At 37.7% G+C, this 15408-nt stretch overlaps 1 protein-coding gene across 1 annotated transcript in view; it reads left to right on the forward strand.

Annotated features, from left to right (window-relative positions):
- The window catches only part of LOC126159965 (uncharacterized), a 77910-nt gene that overhangs the window by 43590 nt on the left and 18912 nt on the right, over positions 1-15408 (forward strand). The gene's annotated exons all lie outside the window — the stretch shown is intronic.

Genomic DNA, 15408 nt, shown 5'->3' on the forward strand with positions numbered 1-15408 from the left:
TCGTGGGCAAGTGCTCTACCAACTGAGCTACCCGAGCACGAGTCAAGCCCAGTCCTCACAGCTTTACTTTTGCCAGTACCTCGGCTCGTACCCTCCAAACATTACAGAAGCTCTCCTGCGAACCTTGCAGAACTAGCACTCCTGAAAGAAAGGATATTGCGGAGACACGGCTTAGCCACAGCCTGGGGGATGTTTCCAGAATGAGAGTCGTGCTCGGGTAGCTCAATTGGTAGAGCACTTGCCCGCGAAAGGCAAAGGTCCCGAGTTCGAGTCTCGGTCCGGCACACAGTTTTAATCTGCCAGGAAGTTTCAATAATTCAGACAATGTCATGCCCAGAAAATTTAGTGATGGGGAGAGTATGAGTGCACTGAATGTGTAACACTGTCAGATGAGATAAATGTCTATTACTTTAGATGTATTGGAATGGTCTAGCAGAGGTCACACACACACACACACACACACACACACATTTATGAGACCATTTTTGGTGCTTGTCAGGAATGAGAGAGGAGAAAGAACCCAATAATTTGCTATAGTTTCTGTTAGTAACAAGAAATATACTCGGCAATCACCAAACAGAAGCAAACGCCAGCAGAGCCTCAGCTTGCCAGGGTGTGCACCACCTTGGTTGCCCCACTGTAGTCTGCTGTAACAGCCAGTCTCGGTAACCACAGACATGCAAAGGGGAAACTCTGCCTTCTGTTGACAATGTGGCTGTCTGTCTGAGCAGCAGAATTGCAGTGCCATGAGCTCCCAGAGTCCACAATTATTTATGACATGCATTCCTATCTCTGTCTTTCCCTACAGTTTTTAACCTCAGCAACCACCTCTAGTTCCACAGCGGTTATTCCCTGATGCCTTCAAATATAACTTACTCTGCTGACCCTTGTACTTGTCACAGTTTTCCACATATCACACTATCCTCACCTATTCTGCAGAGATGTTCGATAGTTCTTCTGTTATGAGTTCACCTAGTTTAAACATCCATCAATAGCACCGCATTTACAATGCTCCGATTCCCCTCTTGTTTTTCCATAATCCATGATTAATTTTTATGCAGTACTATGCTCCAAGCATACATTCAGGTATGTCTAACACAAATTAAGGCATATCTTTGATATTAGTAACTTTGTTTTGCGGGGAATCTCCTGTTTTTCCATGCTACATTATTCCTTATAACAACCGTGCTTTGACCCTCAGTGTAAATTAGCATCACATGTACCAGAGTCCGTACAAGTGGTCTACTGTGTGGTCCTTAATTCTGTAAACTTTGCCACCAATGTTACTTCTGCCACACCCCAATACTTTCCTCTTTCTTCCATTCATTAATCCTGATTTGGCACTCATTCAACTGTTTATTACATTCACCAATTCTGGTGATTCAGTCTGACTTTCAGTGAACACAGAAATATCACCAGTGAATTTTATCAATGATATCCTTTTCAACTTCAGTTTTAATTAAATTGCTATAAGTTTCTTCAGTTCCACCAATGATTCTTCAGTGTTCATCTGAACGTGTGTGGAGATTACCTGCATCCTTATCTTTAACAATCTTTAATTCAGAATACCAATTCTTGTTGATTATTGTACATATTCTATGTTACCTGCTGTTCAATATACCTTATATGTACCCTTTAAAAAAATTTCACACACTTTCATTATTTCATGCTGTCAAATGTCATGTAAAGATCTTCAAATCCAATAAAGATACCTTGATTTTTCTTACACATTCCTTCCACTATCCCTGGATCCTTTACTCCAAATTTATCTTCCTCAAACAGATAATCACCTTTGTCTTCCATTCTTCTTCATGTTGTTGTTATTTTTTCAAAAAGCTCTATTCATGAGCTGTTTAGCTATTGCACTTACAAGTGCTTGGTTGCTTCTGTAGTATCTGGATGGTGTTTCTCTGGCATTCTGTTGCTATGACTCCTGTCTCACGGATTATGCAGACATATGTGGATACTCGCTTGATTGCCGTTCATTATCACGTTGTCTAGAGCCTCGTAGAAGTTAAAATTCCCATTCCATTCCTGGGTACTTCGCTATCCTATTTATTTACACACTGAATTTTCGTAACAGTTCTCTTAAAATTTAGTTCACTCATTATCATACCTGAATTGTGCTCTGAGTGCACATCTATTGCTGGATACACCTTACAATTCAATACTTGATTCCAGAGTGTGTGTCTGGTTGTGATGTACTCCAGCTGGAAATGTCTTTACCAACTAAAGCTCTGCCTTCCTCCTGAAGAGCTGAAAATGCCAAGATACCGAAGCAGCCATACAAATGTCACAGAATACAGGGCACAGCCTTGCAGAAAGTCAGCCACCCACATGTGGTGGAATTGTGCAGGAGGGCCCCTGCAAAGGGACTGCTTTTAGCGGTAATGTGGCCGACCATAAAAGGCAATCAGTGCTAACCTTAAGCCGCTGTGAGGAATTTTTAGGAAAGTTGTGACCACAATATAACCTCGTGGGAACAGGACAAACAGACTGGGATTCGTTTCCAAAACACCCCAGCAGACCCCAGCAGAGTATAACCAACACTTAACATTTGTGTGAGGAACAGATGTTCTCCAGCACAAAAGCAAGTCTTATTAATTACATATTAGTTATGTATTAATATCAGTCACCAGCCTAATTAGGAATTCTTGTCAAACAATGTAATAAAGCAGAAGGCAGTGCTAAGGCTAACCTAACCTTCCTTGACACACACACACACACACACACACACACACACACACACACACACCCGTTTCTTTATATCTGTTCACATTACAACAGAGCAACGTAACCTTGCAGATAAATGTATTACTAATTTGGAGGTCAAACAAATGGCCAATAAGATTGCAAACTGTAGCATATGCCTCACAACAACATGTACCTTGAATCAGGGCTTAATTTTGGCCACAATGCATTCTGGCACCTCCCAGAAACTCCCTTTCTTCTAATTCTCTCTTTTCTCTCCCCCCCCCCCCCCCCCCATTTTTAACAGTACAGTACCGGAGATTTGAAGTAGTACATGTGTATTAAATCAAACCGTAACCGTAATTTTCCGCTGCACCAGCACAAGTGAACATGACAATGGCTAGCCAACATGATGTGACGGGCAGGAGGTAGTGTGTGTGTGTGTGTGTGTGTGTGTGTGTGTGTGTGTGTGTGTACGCACATACAGTATACCCAAGATACGTGGAGTATCATTCTAAAGTTGTGATTGGTGCATATTGCCTTTTGTATAAGACTGCCAACCACCTCAGCAATGTAGTAGCAAGGCAACATCTCATGTTATGTGTGTTAATGAGAAATAAATAATGTAAGCCATGTTTGAATGTGAATGTCTTTATAATGTGCTTTCACGAAATCATTTATTCCATGTTGTAATTTACGTCACAGCTAAAAATCATATGTGCGAATGGAGCAAACATGACTAAAAGTTGGCAGCCTTGCGACCCGATATGTCCCTTTGCCCACGGCACTCTTGACCTTTGTCTTTATCTGCCCGCACCCTCGTTAGAACATGGTTGACGCTATACAGTAGAGGGGAGCTCCCACGGGGGGCAAATTTGAACTCCCAATGCAGAACGGACATGTATATGTTTGACCCTTAAGTCTGTCTGTCTGCCCCAACATATTTCTCAAACAAAAGTTCCAATTTTAAAGCCGTTTTTTATTTGAAAGCTGGTTTAATGGGGACGGTTCTTAGCTCTATTTCTGAAAGTCTGTTCAGCCGTTTAAATATCATCAGCTATATGAAGTAAAAATGTTTTCCGCCAGCATGCTCTCTTGAAATACATTACATAATCCATAAGAACTATATCACGTTATGTAGTACCAAACTGTAGAGCTCAAAAAGATGTACCTAAATAAAAGATTAAGGTTGAAGAATAATGATGATTTTTGTCTTCTGAAGTCAGCTGTTTAAACACCCACAAAGCAGAAAAATTGAGTGTGACTCAACTGTGAAAGACAAACATATGCTCTTGCTGACTTTTTGTGGTTCTTTTTGAGGTCTACAATTCATTAAAAAAATCAAATGATTTTGCTCTAATAGTGTAAGGAGCACGACGGCAGCCCAGTTTTTTGCGACTTGACTTACAATTATAGCCACAGCTTATTTCTTGTGCTACCTAAAGTAGCTAAATATATAATAATAGATAGTAAATGAATATATCTGTGAGTTAAAGAAAGAAACAAGTAAATCCCATAAGTGGTTCTCGCATTACAGTTGCCTGTCTGTATGTCTCTATGTGAATTCAGTCTTTTTAGTCCACGATTCAGACAGGTCGTGTCTATGGCTTTTTCAATTTGAATCAGTTTACCTTGTTAGCCATCGCTGCCTCACAGAGAAGCCAACAAACAATCCAACAGGCACTTCAGGAATTCACATTCAACAATATTACTCAATCACTCTCTGTACGTCAGTCGCTTGCAGTGCAGTTGTTCTGCTCAGAACCGACAGCATTGTTTTGGTTTGTTCGTAGTGTTTATTTACACATTGTGACTCAGTGGACAGGAGAGTTTAATAGTAATGAATATCTCTACAAAAATTAGTGACTTCTTTAAACCTAAAAGACAAAACGTTAGTGAGGGCAATGAAAACCACAGTTTAGATGTAGAATCCATGACGTCAGCTGTGGCTGGAGAAGAAGATGCAAACAACAAAGTAGACAATCCTTCTCTTATGTCATTGTTGCAAAATGAAAATTTCTATAAGTTGGTGGATATGGATACAGACAAAACATCTATAGACAGTATTGATAATTGTAATGATGATGAAAAGCCAGATTATCGGTCTGTCGAACAATGTACAGATTATAAAGCTAAAAACCCGTGGTTGATTATTAAAAAAAGGCCAAGTTTGTAGAAGTGTATCTACACTAGGTGCTGAAAAAACAAAACGGTTAAAACTGAGTGAGCAATGGCTTTTAGGAACTGTAAGCTCATGTGGGACATGATCAAATAACGTCTCTTAGGAAAAAACTGTTTGATCACTGCACATTTGAAGCTCACGGTTTAGCAAACAAAATCCAGACTACGCAGAAAAATATCACATTCAGAACTCCGTCGCTTCCACAGTAAAGGAACAAGAAGTTGTTACTGAGCGTATTTTTGGACAGCTTATAAGCAAGCAAAGTTAAATAGACGGTTTAATGAGTTTGAGACAGAAATTGATCTCCAAATTAAAATTGGTTTGGATATGGGCCGAATACTATGTTCAAATGTTGCTTGATCTAATATAGTGATTCATATTTCTGACCAGATGACATCAGATCTAATAAATAATTTAATAAAAAATGACTCCAAATTTTCACTTCTTTTGGATAAAGCCACTTCTCTTTCACACAAAAAAGCTTTGATTGTCTAGTTCAGAACATTGTTAAAAGGGAAAACGCCATGACAATTTCTTTGAGACTTTTTGAGCTAAATGACACAACAGCATCTGATATCTTGAAAGAACTTTTAAAGCAGTTAGAATCACTAGGACTAGGCTGTGAGTTTTTGAAAGACCATTTAATCGCTTTGACTTGCGATGGAGCTTCTGTCGTGTTAGGAAAAAAGTCTGACCTTGCAAAGCTGATGTTTCCAAACTTATTCATCTGGCATTGTTTGAATCATCGTTCAGAACTCACCATGCATGACACGATAGAAGAAGTGGTGGGAATTAATCACTTTAAAATATTCATGGATAAAGTGAGAAATATCTTCAGCTGCTCCCCGAAAAACAGCAGTGAGTTGGCAGTTGCTGCTAAAGGTTTGGAGCTAGAAATTTAAAAATTGATCATGTGTTTTGACACTCGTTGGTTGGCCTCCAGTTTATTGGCAGTAAAAGCTGTGTGGAAAGATTGCAGGGCTCTGTACAGTCATTTTTTAGAAGTATCAGAGGACACGAAACGAGACTCAAAACAACGGTCTTCTTACAAAGGGCTTTGTAATACATTGTCATCTACAACTTTCGTCTCCAACCTAGCTGTAGTCTCTGATGCCTTAGAAGAGTTGGCCGATCTATCCCTACAGCTTCAAAGATCAAGTGTTAACCTTGCTCAAGCTCACGACGACATTACACTTTTATTAAAAGTGTTTGAAAGTCTGTTTGATGCAATGGGACAACATGCAAATGTAGCTAACATTGCACTGGAAAATATGAACTTTCAATGTGTTAAACTTTCTCAAAGAACAATTATGTCTAAGATTCGTGATGAACAGTTTAATCGCAGCTTGGCAAATAATTTGTGATCCAGGTTGCTATCAACAGTGAATGCATCTGAAAGCTACGATGATGATAAGAACTACATGAAGGCCATTCACCTGAAATTGTGGCCTAAAACCATATCGATCACTTATGGAGAAAATGAGATTTTTCGAATGTGTGAAAGATTTAAGATTAATAGCCCTCTGAAATAATGAAGGACTTCAGGGAGTACAAACAGGGTCTGAAACCACTACTAAGTGGAGAAGTGCCAACTGTTCTTGTACAGCCACCAATGTTCAAAAATTTTGTATCAATAATAAACAGCATTGCAGTGTCGATTGCAGAGTGTGAACGTGGCATTTCTGCAATGAACTTCATTATGACACCACTGAGATCGTCACTCTACATCAGCACTGTTTGTAGTTCATTACGCATCAGACTTCTGGGACCACCTGTAGCTAGATATGAAAATGGGCGTCTTGGATGGTGAAGGGATATCATTCTGCACTTGCTACACAGTCAAAAGCACGAAGTGATAAAGTGTATAATGAGGATAATTCTGTATTATGGAAATGTTTTTCGTAATCCATCTCCATTGATTGTGTTTAAAATAATTTCACAATGCTTACTTTTTCTTCCTTTATTTGAGCCACTGAGTATGAACTTACTTAAAACTATGAGTTCAGTTAATAATACATCCTAAAAAGGTACTTTTTAACAATAAATACACAATGTATATTCTGTATAAACTGACTGCTCATATGCCACTGACTTTTGTCAGGATAACAGATGTTTGTCATTTTAAGTTAATACACTATGTTGAAAGTGTAATAAAATTTAAAGGGAAATATTTAAACAAAGTTGTATACCCTTAGGTCAAAGATATATACTGCATGTTGACAGGACTTATTTTATGAGTGAAGGGAAATTAAATTCATATTTCAAACTACAAAACTGTAATCTCAAAATTAACGCTCGGTACAATTTATTATTAATGTGATATTCTTGATTTGGAATCATTTGTAATTTTATCATATATGAGTTAACAGATCAATACTCAATCCCACCGATTCAGTTTATTGGTCATTAGCGGTTTAATTGTTGAACGGCAAATCGAGCTAAAAATCTACTGAGATGTGGGATTCTTGAAGTTTCAACTGCTGTTTGAAACAGTATAACATCTTCGTGCAGCCCGCTGAAGTAAAATTGTTTAAATAATGGTTTAACGTACAAACTTATTTTTTTATATACACAGTATGTTATTGGAAATGAAAAAGTAATTTTAACAGAGCTATAATGGAACTCAAGAAGCTTTGACATTTTTGTAAAATATTCGCCAAAGATGGATGATTGTTATAAGTGCGACTTTGACTGAAATGGTCGACTTCACTGTGAAGCTGATTTTAATATAAGTGCATGTTTATTGTTGTAATAATTCTCTCCCAATGCCAAATGCATTGATTGCTTTTCCTACAAGATGTATTCTACATGTAAAACGTTTTTCGGTCAGATTGCAGCAAATGTGTTAACATTTATAATAACAGGTCCCTTTTGATTGTTTGTGGTTTAATAAATAAATATTCAGTTTGCAGCGGCTACTCATGAAATATGTTTCTCTCAGTTAATACAGTATGGGCTTATAGAAAAGAACAAATCTGTCATCTTTATGACGAGTTTATCATTTCCTGATTATTATAACATAAAGAACACTTGCCCACGAAAAGCAAAGGTCCTGAGTTCGAGTCTCGGTCTGGCACACAGTTTTTATCTGCAGGAAGTTTCATATCAGCGCACACTCTGCCGCAGAGTGGAAATCTCATTCTGGGAACAATAGTGGTTTTTCAGTTCTATTTTTACACGTAGAGTCTCATGTTAATTAAATGGTAAAGACCTTTCTCTTTGGCTAGTAACATAGGAACTACTTAATTATTTTACAATTGTAAAAGTAAGTCATAGATATTTTTTAGACTATTAGTTACATTTTACATTGCATTTGAAAACTTGATGTCGTGAGTATGACTTGGTGCCAATACGTGTGAAGCAGAACTATGGAGCAAAGTGACACTGGTACGGCAGGTGGTGGAACCTTGTGGTGTTATGTTTTTGATTATAAGATATTATGGTTTAAAAACCTGAATTTTCAGAACTATATTTTCTAAAAAAGAATTTCTCATTGTAAGTCTTATCACAAGTCTCTCTCCATGGCCAGTGGGGGGAGTGGTAGAAGGGGGTGCCTTACGGCACCTAAAAGTTTAGAAATGAAGCCCTGCCTTGAATGAACTAGATGCAGCAGTTAATAGAACCAGTCACCAACACACATGATACTAATAGGAATACTAAACAGGGCAGAGCATGAAATGATTGATTTAAATCAAGAGGTCTATTATGATCATACCATATAACATCATTGCTAGTACAGGGTCTCTATACCTTTACATTAACCAGCTTGCATTAAAGTAGCTAATGCAGTAAATATTTCTTTATTGAGCTCAGTTTGAAGCAATTAAACAGAATGGAAATCTAACTACACTAGTTGTGGAGGTACCTTTGCTTTGCTTCATTAACTAACTAGTTTAGCACATGAGTGCCTCAAAAGTTTCATGGTTTGAAGAGCCACGCTCATTAACAAATCTTCACAAGTGTGTATGGAAAATGGTGAGTATTCTCATCATTAATTTATTCATTAAGTGAAGCACAACAAACTATAACTCCTCAAATAACAAGTGTGCTTTGAAAAGTAGTCTTTTAACCTTCTCAAAATATAGTTGGCTGGGCAAATGCCAACACCATTAAATTCAAGTTCAAACACCTTCTCATGGAATGAACGGTAATAAAACTTTGTAAGTCTGATTAAAGTGCATAAATGCAACAATTAATAATCTTTTTCACTTCTAATCACTATTATTATTCTTTTAACTAACAACTTTACTATTTTTGGACAGCTTTTAAGTAAGGCAAAGTATTTAAGAAAAGTAATGCAAATCAATTTAAAAATGCACTGGAAGTGGTGTATTTCTCAAATTATTAAACTGAACTTGAAACACAATAACTCCACACATTAGAAAGCAATCACAACTATTTTTACGGCTGCTGAATAGTCTTTTCATAATAAATTAGCTCACTCGGAATTAAATTCACTAGGATAGGATTCCTGGTGAGGTTTGTGATTTGGGATAATCACAGGTGCAAGATAGAGCTTTTAGCAATACCGTGATTATTATTAAAATCAACCAAATTTCACAAATACCTGGTCCATTTACAGAGTGCCAAATATAAACATTTTGCTGGAAGGCTGGTGGCACTGCCACTGGTGGCACTGCCACTGGTGGCACTGCCACTGGTGGCATGATTTGCAGTGGCTGTTAACATGGCAGCGATGTAGTCATCGCAGTACTGTTGGCCCCGCCCTGTTATAGACCTTCTGAATTATATTTTTGCAGGGCCAAAAACAATGCCTTTATACATGGTATCACCAAATGCAGCATCTGAGGTCCATATGTAACACTCTTAAGTTCCTCTGCCTCAATACTCCAAAAATATGAACTTCAATGTTCTGCTACTGCTAGCGAGATATTAACCACAGCACTGCTCAAGCCAGACTCCTTAGCCGTCGCAAGGGACGAGTTGCCGCTTGCGTGAACGACACCTTTTCCATTCTGCCCGGCTACTTCTGTAGCTGCAGGGATTCCCCACATTTTTTACATTCAACCCTGCATTCCCTAACTATGGACCAAGTCATTTACAGTACATTATATAATAATCATTCCGGGAGTTATTTACATTCATAAGCATAAATTGAACATTGTTCAAAAAGTTCACATAACTGAAATATGTATACATTGTCTAAGAATTTCCGTGACAGGTAAAACACTCTGCATATGACAGATACAGCACTCTACATAAGCAACTCTACAAATAGAAATATCAATACAAAGTAGGTCAAAAATGGATGTTACATATGCCCCATGGTTCACTGAAGATTCCTGCTAGGCAAACATCAATAACACCTTAATGGTACCAAGCAGTCTAAAATAATAATCACTTCATCCAGAGCTGAGCATGAAAAGAATACATTGCAAAACACATTAAACCACTATACACTTCATTATCAAAACAAGACATAAGCAACATTATTCAATTATGTACACCTGTCACATCTGACTCTCATTTTGTGAAACAGTAAGTTGAGTAGTAAGCAAAATTTATCTGTATTGCCAAGAATATTGAGTAGCATTTTGTAAGCATTAAGAAATGTAGGTATACACATAAAAGTATACACTCTACAAATATCACAAGCAATTTGACATTGTACATGCAACACATCCTATAGCATGATTTTGAATTTACAAAGGAGGAAACTATCAATGCTGATTCTAATAATAGTAGTCCATTCTTCGATATTTACATAAACAAACATATTTAAACTGAACCTACTATTCTTTTCTTACTGACTTTATTTGAAACACAGTCCCTCTTTGAAAACTGTAGCAAAACACATACAACACTAACAGATATGAAAATAAAATAATTTTGCTACCTACAATAGCATCTTGCATTGCATTTGACAACATTAACAAATTACATATCACATTAATCAATTGGCTGCCCATATTGGGTTTTGGCAGTCTATTATAAACAGTTTTTTTTCCCCACTTTGGCAAGTCTTCTATGCTGCCCATTCTGTATTTAAGGCATTCCACATTTCTTTTCAATTTGGCAACATTTGCTTGTAGCCCTTTCAGTACAGGGTTTCACATATTTTACAACAGGTTTTAGAATCTGAAACTTCTAAGATAGTAACAGCAATTTTACATAGGTAACATTTTTATAGGAACATAAATTACAGTTAAATACAGTATCGTAGCTTCATAAGATAGATACATTATTTCATCTACAGCATAATACACATTTTTAGTCTGGTATGATTTTTTCATTTATTCATTCCTAGGTACATACAGTTTGAGATCCACTACATTATGGACATCAAGGAGCTTCTTTGACTCTGGGTAGATTAAATAGTAGGCATTGTTGTGAGGTGTGTCTTGTACTGTGAATGGCCCATTATATATACATAAATTTAGAAATTTCGGGGGCCCATTATATATACATAAATTTAGAAATTTCGTGGTTAAGTTCACCTGATTATTCATGGGTCTTCAGAAGAACATAGTCTCCAATTTTGAACATGGAAAACTTCAGGTTGCTCGTTTTAGATCTCGTTTCGGCTTTGTTTTTTCTTTTACCAATTCTTTCTTCTGGGCTAATCCCAAATCTGTAAATGGTGGGAACTCTAGTTTTTCCTCATTTAAACATTTGCTCTTTGTATTGAGCAGAATTTCCCCAGGTGTGAACTTGGTAAACCCATGAGGCAACGTCTTCATTAATATATTTAGTTTCTACACCATTCTGCTCCATTCCATCTTTCCAGGTTTTGAAATTAAATTGGGGCCATTATTGGGCAGTACTGCACTGGGTTTTCCAATGGTTCTCAAATACTGAATCATCCTATCGAATACTGACATTGCTGTCACCTTTTTCAGGAGATACAATTTTATAAATGTAGAAAATACTTCCGAAATCACTAAAATACATTTACAATTACCAGAAGTTGTGGGGAGGGGTCCATACAGGTCCACAGACAGTAAATCCATGGTATCTTTACATAACGTGTTCTGCATTGGGCCTTGATTAGTTCTATTGGTTACCTTAGCTATCTGGCAGATGTCACAAGACCTAATACGTTCAGTTACCTTTCGACTCGTACTATTGGCAATCACTATAACACTAGCCAATTTATCTAGACACTCCTTTGGCCCAATGCTAGTGAAAATAATCTGACATCTGTATCAAATTGGGTAGGCCAACACACCATCCATTCTTCAGTAATGAAGCCTTTCCTCTTATACAAGATACTTTTAAAAATCAAAATTTGCTTATACAGATTTCCAATTTGGTTGCTCATTTAGATGATATCGCATGGTTTTGCAAATCTGTTCAGATTCATTTTTGCCTGATCTTCTTCATGTAATTAATTTGGAAAGTTCCATCTCCATTGCATTCCTTGGGTATTTCATCAGTACCATTGGGAAAATTCATTGCCACATAATTTTTTGTACCCTTTACATAGCAGATTTCATAATGAAATTTTTCCAGGTATTAAGCCCATTGGGTTAGCCTGCCATTTAGAAGGCAACAACCTTTAAGGAATGTTTGAGCTTTGTGGTCAATGTGTGAAGATCGTAAAACCCCACCAACCTATAAATTTCTTTAGGTCCCATAATATGGCCAAGGCTATCTCCTCTGATATGGTATGGTTCCTTTTGTTTCCTGTCAATGCCCTGCTGGCAAAAGCTATTGTTCTATGTGCTAAATTTCCTGTACCATTTATCTCCTGGAAAATTTCAATACCAGTCCCATAGGTGCTACTGTCAGTATTCATATTGAAAGTCTCTGACAGTACTGGGTGATGTAAAACATTATCATGTCAAAGTTTAATCTTTAAAGATTCACAATCCTGCCGACTCTAATCTGTCCAAACAAAAGCACTAAATCTTTTTATAGATTGTTCAAGTGTGGATTGTTGAAGTGTTTCCCCTTAACAAATTTTCTGTAAAATCCACACCAACCTAAAAAGGCTTACAACTGTTTCCTATTTTTTGGTGGGGGAAATTTTTCTAAGGCACGTAGCTTTCTCCAGGTCCTTATTAATGCCGGTAGTAGTAATTATATGGCTCAAGAATTTAATTTCTAATTTTACAAGTTCACATTTCTATAATTTTAAAGTGATGCCTCCTGCTTGAAGAGCAACAATTTGGAGCTTTTTTGCCAGTTTTCATTGTAGATAAATAAATCATCTACATAGATAGTTAACCTGGAACTCAACTCCTCTCCTAACACAGTCCAGAGCTCTAATAAACACTGCCAGAGAGGTATTCAGTCCAAATGGAACTACTTTGTATCGATAACATTTCCCGGTAAACAGGATTGCTTTATATTCATGCAATTCTAGACTTAATGGGATTTGCCAATAGCCAGCAGTCATGTCGAAACTGGTTAAATACCTCATTATGAAATTTTTGCAACATTTTGTCCAGATTTTCAGGCCTGTGCACCTCTCTTTTTACTTTGTTTAGAGTTTGTGCATCAATGGCCACATGTACTCCTCCATCCTTATTTACAATGATAAGTGGACTGATATATTCGCTGTTACTGTGTTATATCACTCCTCATTCCATAATCTTATTTGTTTCATTCTGTACGGCCTGTTTTTTAGAAAAAGGTACCGAATACGGTTCCACAAAGAATGGATCCAGAGTTGCAATACAGTATCCAAAATTTTGAGCCAGTCCGGGTTAGCTGAAAATGATCTACTGTTGCTTTCTAAGATAGTATTAAATTCCGCTTTCTCAGGGCCGGCCAGAAATTCTGCACGCGTGCGGTGCTCCTGCACATGTGCAACTTCCGGGTCACAGCGTGCATGCCGCAGCCGCCAGCGTTCATATAGTGCATGTTTCTATGCACAGATGTCGCTTTATCCACTTGCTGGGGTACTCTGTACCAGAGCATTCTAGTGCTCTTTCCACAGCATGCAAGCCAACCATGGGGAGGTATTTTGCGTATTAAAACATTTAAAATACCGTCACAGTCTACTCATTGAGACGTCTACTTTTACGTTACCAGTTTAACCCAGTAAGACAAGTAATACAGTTAACAACCGTGGGTTTTTATTAAGGCAGCTTGACTGACGGCACGCAAATATGCGTACCGTTTTTGATCTAGTATTTAAGAAAGAGAGCAGTCAGTGACTTCCAGCAAACCTTACTCATGATTTCAAATAACATTAAACTAATGCAAGGTTTCCTATAACTAATTCTCGGTGCCCTCAGTTACACCCACATAATTTCTGTCTCACTGACCTCTGAACAGAATGATAACCGCAGACCTCTCGATCACCTGCTATTTCAATACTATTATCAGTTCCGTCTAAAATCTGCATAATAACAGACAATTAGATGAAGGTTATTGTTTATCGACTTTAGCTGAGCGTAGCCCTTCACACATTAAAAAAACCCTAAATGTAAGTATACATTGGAACAATCGGTTTAATGAGCAATTTTCCTGATAATAGTGTACCATGGAGCAGAATGATGCAATAATGCACAGTTAGTAAACAATAATTTTTAATTATGAAAGGAATAAATCCAAACACGTTTATCACTGGTCATGAGGAATGATATAGTTAATATCGGGCGTAAAGGATTAGCTCATTGACAAACGCAAGCAGTTGTGTAGATTTTCATAACTTATGCTTGACAGAAACCTTGATTTATTCATTTTCATCACCCAGAAAAAGCTTTCACAAACATATGTCAACCCAAACATGGACATAAGTCTCGCGGCATCTTTGTGCAGGCGTGGAAATTCTTGTTGTGAAAAATTTTCGTAGAATTCTTTTGAACTTCCCACTTCAAAGAACTTGCCCTTCAGTCTTGTATTGCACTGTAGGTCGATCAGTTCCCTCTGTAGAACATTTGGAGCATCTTCAACTGACGACGAGAACGGTTGAGCAAAGAGGCCAATGGCAGGAGACAAACTCGTATCATCTGCAAATTGTGCTCGAAATTGTTCCTTAATTTTTACAATTATTGATATGTATTCTTGAAATCTAGCACTTTCATGGACCAGTCCAAGAGTCGGGAAATGTGCAGTGTTTTCTGTCATTAGCTGGCGCTCCCAAAGCGCAAGCTTCCTTTCAAAGGCATTTACTTTTTCCAACGTGTCAGAAATTATTTTCACCTTGCAAACTGATGTTCAGGCTGTTCATGTGAGACGTAATGTCCACAAGAAATGCAAGGTCTGATATCCAACAAGGGTCTTCCAACATAGGTTCACTTTTTCCCTTCTCATGTAAGAATGTTACTATGACCAAACGTAAATCAAAAAATATTTTCAGCATTGTACCTCAACTGATCCAGCGTACTTCAGTATAGTAAGCTATGTCGCCGTACTCCGCTCCTAATTCCTCCAATAACCGCCGAAACTGGCGATGCTTATGCCCATGTGTCTTCAGGTAGTTTATAGTATGCACAATAATTTGCATGACGTTTGCTAACGTTACTGATTTTGCACAAAGCGCCTCTCGATGCAGAATGCAGTGAATTTCATACGTCCCATTTGTGCGCCCTAGCTTTTGGCGCATCCATGCTAGGAGTCCT

Source organism: Schistocerca cancellata, unplaced genomic scaffold (genome assembly GCF_023864275.1).
Source record: "Schistocerca cancellata isolate TAMUIC-IGC-003103 unplaced genomic scaffold, iqSchCanc2.1 HiC_scaffold_1150, whole genome shotgun sequence".
Lineage (NCBI taxonomy): Eukaryota > Metazoa > Arthropoda > Insecta > Orthoptera > Acrididae > Schistocerca > Schistocerca cancellata.